The sequence below is a fragment of the Eublepharis macularius genome, chromosome 2 (genome assembly GCF_028583425.1).
Source record: "Eublepharis macularius isolate TG4126 chromosome 2, MPM_Emac_v1.0, whole genome shotgun sequence".
NCBI lineage: Eukaryota > Metazoa > Chordata > Lepidosauria > Squamata > Eublepharidae > Eublepharis > Eublepharis macularius.
In genome coordinates this window covers 170,443,282-170,458,648 of record NC_072791.1, presented here as the reverse complement: position 1 = coordinate 170,458,648, position 15,367 = coordinate 170,443,282, and positions in this window count along the sequence as shown.

Sequence of the window (15,367 nt, the reverse complement as noted above, 5' to 3'; positions counted from 1 at the left end):
CTATTGCTCGGGCCATCTCCCTTGTGTTTTCTTTGCCCACAGCCCCTAATTAAACCAAGGGGCTACCTGGGTGCTAAGACTAGAGAGAGGGTACTTGGAAGCAATCATGTCAACTGCTTGGCTCATTCCACCATTCCAGAAGTCCACAAGGGCATTGACAGTAAGTGCTTAGTAATGAATATACTGACCCTTACCTTACCAGAACATAAAGCATGATCTGATGGCATAAGAAGCACTCTGCAGACAATTCTAAGTGTTTCTGTCACTGAGCATTGAATGAATGGAAGACTAAACTATTTAAACTGGTCTTTGGAGGAAAAACAGGATAATAACAAATTAATAAGAGTAGAAAAAGAATGTCTCAAGCCATGATACTGGAATACGAGTGCTACAGACAGATCTGATTATCACTAATTTAGGAGTCAGAGAAAGGAGACAGCATCTTAGGATGCAATGTAAGTCTGGGATACTTCTATAGGCCCTTATGTATGCTTTACCCAAACAGATGGACTACCACTGTCTAAAGTTTTCTCTTCTCCAACATGCCCAGTGCTGAGCATACTCAAGCTGTTCTGAATCAAGCCAGGACAATTCTAGGCATGTTGGAGAAGAAAAAACTTTAGTCAGGATTAATATTATTGGCTGATGCTAAAGATCCCTGAAACAGGTTGAGAAAGTAGCTAGCAAGCCCATTGCCAACGTTTCAATTCTCGCCCATTTCAATTCTCGCCCAATAGTGGAGGAAGACTCAGAATGACTACGCCCAACGGGGTGAAAGTCCACTGCGGCGTCTTCTCCTCTGCAAAAGAAATTTAAAAGACTATATTATAAAAATTATAAACTGGTCTGTTTGAGAAATACTTACCTTGGATTGGTTTGGACGAAGTTAGATTGTTACCCTGTTAAAGAAACAGTCATTCAGGATTTGTAACTGTATCAGTACTGGATTGAAATTTATATGCACAGTTGTATATTGCATAGAGAGCACTTGCACTTTGTGATATAAACTTTGATTTAATGATCGTCTTGTATTTATTAGACTCCTAGGAGATTTCTCCCCAGCATAGAGTGTGTTGTCCAGTGGAGACTTCCCTTTTTTGTTTTGTTGGGAATGCTCCAAAGAACAGATTTATCAAAGGCCTTTTGTCTACAACCTTCATAAGCTCACCCACACCCTCAACTGATTGACTCAAGTTTGCTAGTTAATAACCACAAGCTATGGAACTTTCATCTTCATTCAGCTTACTCCAGTAATTCAGCCCTGAACCCAGAGAAAGCTGCTGCCCAGCTTTGCTCGGACCAGTCCAAGCTGGTTCACCATCTGGGTAACTAAATGACTCCACCTAAAATTTTCATGCCTCCCTCTAAGTTCAGTACCCTGCACTCTTGCTCTAACCTTGCCGTAGATCCATAAATAACCTAATCATATTACCAGGAATTTAGAACAATAAGAATTCAGCTTGGATCACACAACAATTCTGGAAATGGGCTGAAAATCTGCCCGCAAAATTTTTACATAGTAGACTTTTTATTGTAAAACTATGGAGAAATTCTTAACTTTTCAAAGTTGTATCTCACATGATCAAACTAAATTTTATGTTTATCATTCTTAATAGGTAACATTTTGTAGCATTAATTTTTCAGCTCCCCGCTCACACAGGGAATATATTTCTAAATTTTCAAACACTATTCCATAATGATTCATTTCATATGATTACATTTTATGTAATATTTATCCACAAAACTGGTTTTCTGTCTAACTTTCAAATTTTAATGGTTGGTTCTATTCTTGAATCAGCCCTCCATCACTTCATGTCACTCAGGTGTTTATCTTCTCCTCTGATAAGCATGACAGTTGCCCCAGGAGTGATGGTCATATTTGCCAGATGATGTTAAAAAACAAATAGTCTATCATGAAGCTGACTTTCTAATTGGTATCTCATTCCTGCCAGCTGACTCAAAATAACCTTTGCAAGCATAAGCTGTTAAGAGTGCAGTCAGCTCTATCCATCTTACATTTAGTTCCATAAAAAGGTATCAAAGTTACATTCAGCCCATTCCCACAGCCCACTTAGGCTGAACTGCTTGGATTAAAGCCCATATTGATCTGCAGGCAGCCAGTGGAACTACAAGTACAATCCTAAGAAGAATTACACATATCTAAGTCAATTGAAGTGAATGGTATAACTCAGTCTAGGACTGTACTACATTTTTATATCCTCACATTTTTTCCTTAGGTGTATATACATAAGAATTTTTAAACATATATAACTAAAATGGTAAAGTCTGAATGCTACAAATAGGTGTTCCAAAGCACATATATTGTGTAGTGTGCCTCCTGCTCCCCGGCTGCCTTCTGACCTTCTACTATCTTTGGGCCACCGCCCGCCCAGGGGCTCCTCCTCACCTCAGATACAGGTGGGTGCCTGATTGCATCATTGGCCTTCTCCCTTCCCTGACCCAAGAATGTTGCCCTTAAGCACCAGGGGCAACCCTCCCAGCAGTTCCTCCCCAAACAGGGTGAAAGAGCAGCTATCAGTATATTACTTCAGAACTTATGATCAAATGTAGCTGCTTATAGATTGTAAACCTGTTGACAAACTAATATCTATTCCTGTGTGATACATGGAATATACCTAAAATATGTTAAATCGAAATATTTAACAAGGTTTTGGATTGAGATCAAACTAAGAAAAAGTTTTGGGGTAGACTTGCTGGGTGTATAGCACCATAAAACTCCAGAGTTTTCCTCCATCTTTCTGAATTCTTGTAATATACAAACATATTCCAAGGAGAGTTGACAGGAGGGGGTAGAAACTTGCAAATCACTAGCTTCAAACTGAGGTCTTCCCAAGTCAGGGTACTTCAGAACCTGTGATCTGGAGATGCCGGGGGTCAGACCTTGGGCCTGCACTCAAAGCACGCACTCTACAACTTGTGTAATCAATGCCATTATCCTTAATTTTAGCTGGAGAGCTAATTGTGACTGAGTTGCTCAAATTCACTTGGTGCGTCTAGTGATGAGCTTTACACGAATAGACCACAGGCATCTAGGAAGCAGGAAGCATTCTTTAAACATTGTTGGCTGAATACTCATGGAAAATCAGTCCATTATAGTATCTTAACCATGCGCTTCTTGAAAAGATAACTGGCATCAATGATAAATTGAAAAGATTAACTGGCACCAGTGATAAATTCCAAATTTTAAAAATATTATTTCTGGAATGATTAGCACTATTCCAGAATTGTTCAGGATTACAGAAATGCATCCTATATATTTCCATTTTTTCCCTGAATTCAGCAAGCTTTGCTTGCTTCTGCAGACACTATTCTTCAAAAGTACTGATTTCCCAGGCATTGAAGAGGGATAGCTGTTTTGTTGTGTGGCTTCCTCCTTCATGGCCTGAGTCTGTTCTTCGAGTTGTGGTATGTTTTTTTAAATTTCTCTTTCCCCCTCTGATTTCCTTCTGCGTGGGCCAGGGAGTTGATTCTCTGATCTCCCCCCCACCCTTGTGCATTTATGAGCATGGATAACCAAGACTTGTGGGATTCAAGGAGGCCTCTTGCTAATCCCCACCTGCTCCATCTTCTGGGTGTTAGGGCAGCTCTGATGCCTCCAGTGCCAGTGATAGGCACATTATTATCAGGAGGGAGGGTTGTAATTTGTCCCTGCATCCACCATGGGGACCAATGCCAGCGGGGTAAGTCCAGGACCAATTAGGATTTTCCTTTCATTATAAACTAGCATAGGAAGCATAGCATGTTGTTTTCCCCAATGGAAGCAATACAGGCAAGGATGCAGGACACTTTCTTCAGGGTGTCTATAAAACTGGACCCCTTTGTCCAATTTCCATTGAACTTGGGGGAGGGGTGTTTAGTATAGATGTACAAATTTGGTACCATTAGCTTAAAATTCAGTTGTCCTAAATCCTCAGATTGATTCCCCTTATAGGAAATAATGGTCCTGACTCCCAACATTCTGGAATTTAATTTTTTTTAAATATAATGAAATATTGGAACAGTAACAGGACTCCTCGAAATCCAAGATAACAAAAAATTGCTCCCCCTGACTCCCAAATCTGAAATTTCCCCAGTGCACACCCCTTTTTTGACTACCCAGATGATCACCTAAAGCTCTCCACACTTGCTGGAGTAATTTAGATTTAACTTTAAAACTGCAGAGATTCAAAGCAATAATGCCCTAGAATCAAGAGGCTTGGTTACATTCTCCTGATCTCATAACTCCTCCAGTTAGTTTTTCATTTTATTTCTACCCAGACAGTAGACCAAATGTCTATGGCTCTCTTGATTACTAAAAAGAGTGTTTTCTCATCAATTAAAATCCTTCAAAGCCATCTGAGTGTTTTCATTGATTTCAAACTGTTCCACACCATAACTCAGCCATGATGCTTTACCGTGCAAATGCTCTTTCTGTGAGAACATGAGTTCTCACAGAAAAAAACCAAGCCTGCCCTCTACAGGAATAAGGACATCAAGTTAGTAACGATTATTTTTTTTTAAATGAATGGATTTTAATAATCCAATAGACAAAAGTAGTAGTCATTAAATAGTTGGATATTCTATTCAACTAAATGCAGTCTGGTACTATATAAATTCTATGTAGCATGCACAGAATTTCTTGACATATCTGAAAGGATGATAAGAAATGTATAGAAAGTAGCACACCTCTTATATGGGATATGCAGGTTTATTAAATCACTAGAAACTAAGCCTATTGTGTGAAAAAATACAACGGGCTCTAGAAAACTGTTGTTGGTCATTTTTGTTTATTTTTCAAGAAACATAACTATCGGTAGAGCTTACTCTAAGGAAACTGCCTTCATGATTGCAGCCAGGCTTCTTAAGGGAGAGAAGAATAAGCTCCAAATGATCCAGCAGGGATCCCTCCCAGGCAAGCGCAGACAGGCGTCCAGCGCAGCCGGGGCTTCCACCTTCTCCTAAGCAACCCTCAGTTGAGTAGTAGGGAAGAGGGCTTAGGCCATTGATTTGGTGCGCCCCATCCAGGCAATGTGCCTGCACGAAGATTAGTTTGTACTCTACTCTTCTTCTCCTCAGTGCCCTTCCACTCTGGTCTGGGGCCAACATGAAGCACTCACTTACCGCTGCATGGGGGCCCAGTAAATTGATGACCTGAGCACTCCTCCCAGTGGCAAGTGGGTGTTTCGCAGCAGCCTGGAGGCCAGAGCAGGAGGGCACTGAGGGGAGGTGCAGAAGCAGTGCTTAGGCCGTGTTACCAGAACTGCTTTTTGTTAATGGGAGAAATTAGCTTTAGCAGTCTGTAACTTAAAATTAGCGCGGATCTTAACCTATGTTTATGGAGGTCCTGATTCCAGACACTCTAGTGAAAAAGAGGCAGACTACAAATAGTTTCAATCACGTTTATTTACTAACAATGTGGCGTAAGCCTAAACTTGCACAAGCATACAAGAGAACACACAAGATCTAAGAAATACAGAGTAGGAAATGCAGAGACTTTCACATTAGCTGATTCCCAACGATGGTGGGGAATACTCACAATCCTGAAGCGAAGCAGAGACACAACAGCAAGGTGGCCCAATGCCAGCACTGGGACCACAGACGGACAGCAAGGGATTCTGGATAGGGTGGCACGTGCACCATGTGGTCTGGGAGACCGGCTTAAATACCCCAAAACGTACCCTGGGGCTGGTGCTGTACTTGGTGGTTCTCACAGTTTAAAACAAAGGCTCTAATGGGTTACTGAATGGCTTGGATGGGCCACTTTGGTAATCAGATCGTGATAAGTGACACCTCAGGAAGAGGGGACAAAAGAGGGAGGGGGAAATCCGAGTGGGCTGAATGGATGTTCCAGCGGACAGGGCTTGTCCTGATGTCATCAGCTCTGGAATGCGGAGGTTTCTTTGAGATGCATTCTCTAAGTGCCTGGGATGGTCGGCACTTAGTTCCTTCTCCGGGGCGGCTCCTAAGATATGCAGAGTGGGGCGAGGTACTCTCGCTGCGGACGTGGTGTGCCCGCTTCGCCGAAATGGCTTCCCAAAGCAGTCTTCTTTCCTGGGTCTTCTGACTGCCTAAGAGCATGGTTGCCGGCTGGGCATAGCTGGGGCTGGATAGCAGGCTGCGAGGGCAAGCTTGGGGACCGGCCCGCGGGAGGCTCCAAGTGGGAACTGACCAGGGAGCGCCTAGCCAGGCTCGCTGGAGGTTTCCCCGGCAGGCGCCCGGCTGCTAGCAGCAGCTTGGGCCCATATGAGGCAGGCTTCCATGGAGGCAGGGGAAACAGCACACAAAACACAGTCCAAAGCAGGGAACAGGCACGGTCCGTGGCAGATGGCAATGCAGGCATGGGGCACACTTGTGATAAAGTCCAAACACACACTGGGAAGTCCAGATACAGGTCAGGGCAGGGTTGCCCAGGAAAAGAGTCCTTTATGCAGTTATCCAAACATGGAGTCAGGGAACTACACAGTCTATTGCAGCAGCAAGGCAATTAACACGCAGGCAGGAAACTGACACGTGTACCAGAACACACACGTGCAGGGCAATCTTCGGTGTAGCAGTAAAACAGTAACGCAGGAAACTTTAACACAGTTCATGGCAGGCTTTAAAGCAGGAGAGGGGGTCTACTTGGCAACAGCCGTCAATTCAGCATGCCCCCTCCCGGGGGCAAGCAGGCACTTTGCAGTGGCTTCAAGGCCAGCGTGTTCCTGCGTACGGATAAAAAGTTAGTTGTTGCCAATACTGCTTCCCTTTTATATAGTAAGATTAGGGCTTGGATCCATCGGAACATTTCCTAGCTCTGCTGTTCCTCAGAAACAGCATATCTGGAGACATTTTGTGTGCTCTCTGGTGTGGGGGGTATGTGTGTATGAGAAACTCATGCTCCATCTGCAGAAACATTGCAGTGGACCCAAGCTATTATGTGGTATAACAACAAATAATGGGAACTGGTAAATAATAAATTAAAACTTAATCTAGCCACTATACTAGCAAATCACTGTTTAGGATTATTTAGGATGTCATAATGAAGCCAGTTGCAGATAGTTAGCCATGTTGGTCTGCAGTAGAACAGCAGAATTTGAGTCCAGTGGCACCTTAGAGACCAACAATATTTTCTGGGTACAAACTTTCAATAGTTAAAGCTCTCTTCTTCAGATACAGGGAGGAATGGAGATCCCGGTACCTGTATATCTCAATCAGGAGGTGGGAGGCGTAAAGCAAAGAAGGGAGTCAGAATGTAAAAATACAATGCAGCTTGAAACTAGCACCTGTAGTGATACAAGAATCCTGTGTCTCTGTGACGGGTGGGATGGTTCCATTGTTCTGAACTTGTAAATGAACTCAGGTTCAGCAGACTCTCATTGTAATTTGCCTTAAAGCTTCTTTGTTTGAGGACAGCCACTTTTATGTCAACAATGGAATGTCCTGTAAGAATAAAATGTCCTCCTGCTGGTCGTTGAGTGTTGTGATTTTAATAACAGATTTATGTCCATTTATTCATTTGCATAGGGATTTACCTGTTTGCCAAGTATAGAGTGTAGAAGTGCATTGCTGCATCTATAACACTGGAAAATGAACAAGTGAATGAACTGGAGATGGTATAACTGGTGTTGTAAGGTCCAGTGATCATGGTACCAGAGTAAATATGTGGACAGGCCCTGGTCCCCAACTCCATGTCCATGTTAGGTCGTACATTATTCTGAGTGAGAAGTTGTTTAAGAATAAGTTGTTTAAGATAATGAAGCAATAGTTCCTGCATCTTCAGGACTCATGATCAAGCACTGCTGCCCTCTTAAATCCAACATCACTACATATAGTAAATGGCATGTTAGGCAAAGCTGTATTAAAAATTGGATCAAGGACTTCAGAGGCAATGGCTTCTATCTACCAATAAGATTACAAATAAGAAGGGGATTTCTGCTGGTTCCCTTGTCCCACTGCAACTTGCTACATTATGTTGTTTCTGAAGCCACCCACCGTAGGTGCAGGCCAGGGGATGGTGACAAAAAATCTGTGGGATAATCAGTACTCCCCTTGCCAGTTTCTGGATCCAAGTCTTGGTATGTACGCAGTATCATTTTGCTACCAGGGAACTTGCTAAAATAGTAAATTTTTATGATGGGATTGCAACTAGCAATGTACGCCTCTTTAGCTATATTGGGATTCTGTGCATTGTAACAACTAGCCACAGTTATAGGACTAGCATGTCAGCCACGGTCCTTTATTCAGATCCCATTTATGTTTTGAGATGTTTGCTTCTGGATCTAAAAAATACAGGTGAAAAACAACCAATTCAAAAAATTATAGGGGAGACCTCTTTCAAAAAGGCTATGATGAACAATTGACAGGAAATGGTTTAGTAAGCTTATAATTTAGTAAGCTTACAAATAACCAAAATTTCATCACTTAATTCTAAAAACTTTCCTGCCATTCCTTGTTTCCTTTCCACTTCACTTTCATTCCTGTAATCTAATCCATAATTCAACAATGTAAGGTCATTTCCCATGTAGTGACAACTAAGTTGTAAAACTATCCTTCCTCTCAAATTTGCCTGGTGATCGTATTATCATCTTTTCATTTCCAGGGAAAATTTGTACTGTTGACCAGTGTTTCAATACTAAATAATGTTTCTGATATTTGTATTATATTATATTGCTGTATCTGTTTATTGCTTTAATTGTTCTGTTTTTACTGGGCTGGATCCAAACCACGCGAACGAATCCAAAAGTGTTCTTGCTCCCACAGAAGAAGTCCATCCAGGAGCAGAAGGGCACGTTTGAATCCAGCCATTTGCATTTATTATATTTAATATTTTATAGATTTATTTTAATGGAAATGTGGGATAGAAATTTTTAAATAATAATAATATAGTATGTGAGTGACCCATGGAATTAGCAGTCAAAACTTTCTTAATACCTAACTAATAAATTACATGTTCAGATGCCAACTTTGAGAAGTTGTAATCAAGATTTATATAATTCAGTAAATGGCAAATACTAATGGACTTTTTCATCTCTAATGGGAATATTTGGGAGCCATGGGATAGACTTTTTAGAAATTAGGATATTACCCAAAGGAACATATTCTAAGTAGCCAGTTTGAATTTATTTGCAATAACCAGAAAGGCTTCTGCCAATCACCAGAAGACTATTACGTGACCTTCAGGAAATGAGTGTTTGTATAAAATTTTGTGAAAAAATGACAATAGCAAAGTTATCTCAAGGAGTGGAATAAGATAGCTGGCTTTAACCATCAGTAGGCTGCATTGGATAGATATATAAGCCAGTCTGATTTACACCTGGTAACGTTCAGTAACTATGTGATACAGCTATCCTAGATGTACAATCTGTTTAATATATAATTATTCCATTTCACATACATGTAAGAGCTTGTTGCACGTAATTTGTCTTTGCACAAATTCTTCTTCCTTTTCCTTATTAACATGGGGGGAAAGTTAGTGACATGAATCTAATTTATCCTCTTATCCACACTTTTCCATGGACTATTGTTTCCATTCCCCTGTCTCTAGAAAGTCTATGGAATGGTCACTTTGGCTAGCTCAAAAAGCTTTCTGGCTAGGGTTACCAGGTCCTCCAGGGGCCAAAGCAGAGTTGCAGGGGGCTAAGGGCAGGGGTCAGCAGGTTACTCACCTCCTACATGTATGCAAATCTCATGCATGCCTCCATGTGCTTCCATTACGCTGGAAAATGAATTCATTTTCTGATGTGATGGGGGCTACGGGTCATGCTGAAGCCCAATTCATTAAAAATTACCCAATTGGAAAATGACATTTTTGGTGCAGTGGGTCAGCAGCAGGTTGCGCTAAAGCCCAATTGAATAAAAATCACATCCAAATAGGTAGTTTTTAATGAACTGGGTTTCAGTATGACTCACAGCTCCCCTGTTGCATCAGAAAATGACAATTTTCAGATGTGAAGGAGGGACTCAGGAGCACGCATATGCTTCCCCCACACCCAATGCCTCCCCCCCCCATCAGCAAGGCTAGTGTCCCCGGGGAGCAGAAAGTGGGTACGGGGATCCCCTCCCCAGGCAAGGGGCTGGCAAACCTATCTTTGGCTGGAAAGTGACAGGGTATGAATAACTAACTTAAATAGAGGATTAAAAAATAATACAAGGCTTCTTTGAGGGAAATGGATGCTCTTACTTACTTATTCTTATTTCACCCTTCCTCCAAGGAGATCAGGGCAGAGAATATTGTTCTCTGCTTCTTCATTATATCCTCCCAACAACCTTGTGAGGTAGCTGAGGCTGAGAGAGAGTGATAGGCCCAATGTCACATAGAAAGCTTCATGAAAGAATGGGGACTTGAATGTGGGTCTCCCAGATCCCAGTCCAACACTCTAACCACTAGATCACACAAGTTCACATAGTTCCTACAAGGCACATAAATGATGCCCTGAGTATAGACCATATTGGGCCTTGCAGTGCAGACAGGAATGATACGCCAACCAGGACAGCTCTTCATGCACTACCTGAAATTTTTCACAAACATGTAGAACTTACTTCCATCCAATTTATCAATGAGTTTTAAGTCCACTCCCAAAGTGGTGTCCCATTATAGAGTCACTCTGGCCATACAATTCTGCGAATCTATAATGCCATGTTAAATGCTCCATGCATTAATATCATGCTTTTAAATCTGAATTTCTTAATAATATCTTCCACACCCTATGCAACAGAATTACAAATCAACTACTAAAATACTGGATGAGCTGTCATTTTTCACACTCAAATCATGAATCAGGCAGGGGGTAGGGGGAGTGACATTAAGTGTGCATATTCATATCTCACCAAGTTTGATGTCAGCGACTGGTGTAAATGAGCATGTGTGGGGACCTGGGCTCTGGTAGAGGGGCCACCAGGGACTGGAGTCCCCCACTGATCACTGATGCTAGGTATATCAGGGAGCAGAAGTAAGGTGGGGGTGTTTCTGCCCTGATGAAGACTGGGCACAGAATAATTGCTACCTTAATAATATCCAGTTCACTAACGTGTCGTATATGTATGGACTACTCAGTAAGCCTGTTAGAAGGATCCTAGTTGTTTTTTATATTTGACTGTTTTTCTCCACAGTAAGTTCTGCCCTCACACCAAGAAATCTTATTTTAGTGTCATGAGACACTCTGTTATTCTTGTCACACATCCTTTATCCTGTCTGATACTGTTACTTACAAATCACAGCAAGGTTTTCATAGACAACCCAGGTCATAACATATCAAATAATTTCCTGTGATAAGCAGCATAAACTGGCAAATACCTTGGCCAAGTTAATATAAATGAATCAGCATCAGTATCTGGTGTGCTAGACATCTGTGATTCACTGAAGGGTGGAGATCTGCTCTGTACACTGACAAGATGTTTGGTGAGGAAAATAAAAGGAGGTTATTTATCTTATATAAGTTTGTCATCTGCTTTGCCAATTTAATATAGAAAAAAATGACTCTACATGAACACACATTCCCTCCAGAGAAAACTAAAGTCCATGTGCTCCACCCTTTCTCATTCCTTCCTTTCTTCCCCTAATGCTAATGCCATCTGTCTTCTATAGACACATAATGTCTTTTGAATAGTCTGTTTAATCACTCATGGATTTGTCCTCTTGTTAAGACGGTGCTCTGACCTTCATTTGTCAGCCAATGTGAGCTGACAATGTGTTCAATGCATATTTTCTCCCACTCATACTTTCAGCATTACATCATGCTGCATATTATCATCTCATTCCCTTTCCCCAAGATTGCTTTGTTAATACCCACATGTGACAGTCTCCAGGAGTGGAAATCAATGTTGCTTTATGGAGTCACTCCACCTGAAGTTCTTTCAGTTTTTGTACTTCTTTTATAAGACTTCTCTCCTGACATTCAGTAACCTTCCCAACTTGCCTGTGCTCTTTCCCCTCCTCCAGGAATAAAGCTATTTGTTTGTTATTTGAGGGGCAGAGAATAAGAAAGGGTTTGAGTGAAACTTGCTACCTGCATAGACATGCTAAGTGTTGAATCTGACATCCGATATCTGCTGATGTTCTATTTGCATAATTTCTTTCTGCTGTTAGAAGAATTGCACATGCACATGGAATAAGAGAGCAACAAATTACTGGGTAACAAAAAAGCACAAGCATTGTTTAATTACTGCAAGAAGAGCCTGGAACAGGAAGAATAACTATTTAACATGAAATTGGTTTTCCCTGTGGATAACTGACACTACAGGGATTGGCGTAGGTAAAAAAGTTTTTCACCTACCTGTGCTGCTGTGATTTCAAAGATTGGCCCTCATATGATAAAATGGATGAATAAATGAAGTCAATAAATAAATAAATGGGTCAATAGCCTCAAATGGGGGGCATGGTTCAGTGGTAGAGCATCTGCTTGACATGCAGAAGGTCCCAGTTTCCATTCCCAACATCTCCAGTTTAAAAAGTCTCAGATAGGAGGTGATATAAAAACCTTGAGATCCTGGAGAGCCACTGCCAGTCTGAGTAGATAATGCTGATCTTTCTGGACCAAGGGTCTGATTCAGTATAAGGCATCTGTTCACGTCTACCGATGGTCACAAACAGACATGGGCACGATTGGAAAAAAAAACCCGAACAAGCTGTTTGTTGTTTGTTGCCATCCACGAACAATGAACAATGAACAGTAATGACATTGACCCTGTTCACAAACATGTTCATTGTTCGTGGCCCTTTACAAATCCGCAGCTGCCAGCGGATAGTTTAAAGGGCCCTTTCCTGCCACGTGCAAGGGGCAGAGCGCTTTAAACACCACACAAACTGATCTTCCCAATTTCCAATACCCACCAAATTTGCAGAGGACATAGTCCTCACTGTCCTCTGAAGACCCCCCAAGTTTCAGAGAGATTGCACACCGGGAAAGGTATGATCCATGTGTCCCACCCCTTTTGCTGTCATTTTCTCTTCATAGTGGCAAAAATGGAACTGTTTATTGGAAGGCAGCTACCTTGAGGGGTTACAAACTGACCTTCCCAATGTCCAATACACTCCAAGTTTGCAGGGGGCATAGTCCTAACTGTCCTTCAAAGACCTCCCCAAGTTTCAGCGAGATTGCACCCCAGGAAAAGCATGATCCATGGGTCCTTCCCTTTGTTGTCATTTTCTCTTCACAGTGGCAAAAATGGGACTCTCTGCTGGAAGTATTTTGAAGGGTTAAAGCCAGAAGGAAAGCCAGAAGGAGTTCAGACAGAGTTCAGTCCCTGCCGTTGCCAGGGGAATTGATTGAAAGGCCCCAGACTGTCTGGCTTGATGAACGACTGATGAAGGCAACGAACGAGGCTTGCAATGATCACTTGTTCGTTTAGAATGGAGCCTCATAAACGGCTTGTTCGCAAACAGACAAACAGGCTGTTCGTGGGTTTTTTCTGCTCGTAATGCTGTTCATGCCCATGTCTAGTCACAAATGGTATTTCATTTGTTTGCTTGTTTTTATTCAACTTATGGTAATGGCGATGGAGGTAATGCATATGAGCTAGAAAAAGCAACTGTGGTGAGCAATTTCTCCTTCACCATCCAATTAATGGAATAACTTAGTGTCCGGGGCGGGCCTCTCCCGCCCCAGACTGGGCCCGCCCGACCACCCTGCCAGGCCCCCCGGGGCCCGACCACCACCCGCAACCCTCCCGCCAGTGACCCTCACTCACAGAGGGGCCCTCGACGACAGGCCCGAAGCCGGCCTCGGTCAGGAGGTCCCCCAGCACGCCGCCGCCGGGATGGGCGGGCCCACTGCCACAGATGAGGCCGCCGGAGCCGGAGCGGAAAGACCCGCCAGCGCCGCCGCCAACGCTGCTGCCGCCGTGGAGCAACCAGGGCCGGCCCAGACGCCCGGCACGCCAGCGGCGGTGAGGCTGCAAGCTAGGAGCGGTGCGGGATGGCCGGCATTGCTGCCACCGCGGCGGCCACCCTGGGCGGCGGCTCAAGGGTGAGCACGGCCGAATGCTGGCAGGGGAGGGCCTGGGTGGAGAGGCCGGGGGGTGGGGCACCCAACGAGCCGTCCCAGTCTGGGATTGGCTGGACAGCTCCTGGGAGGGCTCCCCGGTCTAAGGAGCCGGCGAGGGCTGGGTTGCACAGGCAAGGGATTGGCTGGGGTCGGGACAGGGAGGAACAAGTATCAGGGGGAAGGGCTGACACCAAGGGGAAGATAGAAGGATGCCTGACCCAATGGGGATGGGGAAGCCAGGTACACAGGCGGGGAGTGGCAGGACCGGGGGAGGGGATTGGTGCAGGAGCCAGGGGTGGAACCAGGAGGAGCGATAAGAGGGAAGCTCCCGGGGATGCCAGGGAGGAAAAAGGCTGACTGGAGGACGGGCCAGAGAGAGCGAGAGACTCCAGGACAGCGGGTAGGAGGCAGACCCTGGTGCCTGAACCACTGCCCCCACCCAGTCTGAGGCGGAGGGAGCGCCCTCAACCGCCCCCTGGTGGCAACCCAAAGGACGGCAGGATGAGGGGAGGGTGCGGCCGGTGGGGCGGGGCCTCACACTTAGGTTTGAGCTACTGGAACAGGAATTTGTTTGGGCCCAGCCATATCCCAAAGGTTTGTGACTAGAGGGAAGGGAGGAACCTAAGCATCACATGTGAATTCTTATGGACTCTGAGCAAGAATGGAGTAATTCAAAGTGCTAGGATGCCAGCAGGAGGGGGCCTGACCCAACTGAATCCCTCTATTGTTTGTTGTTATTATTGTTCAGCCCCTAAATTGTTGACCTACACTACAGTTCTGTGAGGGATGGTGGATACTGAATCTGTGGAAAGGAGACCATGAACATAGGAAGGGCCTTAAATAACTCACCCCATTGGCTTGTCAGCATAAAAGGCTTTCTCTTCCAAGAGCCATGCACAAAGGCTGCCCCCCCCCTCAACTCCTGACCAGGGAAGGGGAGGACAGAACTCTGTAGCCATGGCCAATTCTGATGCAATATTAGCATTGAGTTAAACATAATTGTTATCACAGCATAAAATTGGCTTGTATTTACAGAATAAATTATGTTATCTTACTTAAAAATGTAATGAAATACTGATTGTGCATTCATATTGACCCCCCCCCAACATTCATTCATTCATGTTTTTATAGTCTGCCTTTCCCACTGAGACTCAAGGTGGATTACATGTGGATCTGTCTATAAGAAGCACAATGTTCCTTCCATCCTCAACAGTAAACTTCTTCTTTACTAGTAAAGCCTTCAACTGCTGTTAAGTTAATGTTAGCCTGACTAGCATGGATTTTTTATCATGATCTGCTGCCACACTACCATCATTTCTCAAGTTTTCTCCCAATGCTCTCTTGCTTACTCTAAGCAAGGAAAAAGATCTTTTCTACAGGCATCCAATTAGTGTTGCCAATCATAT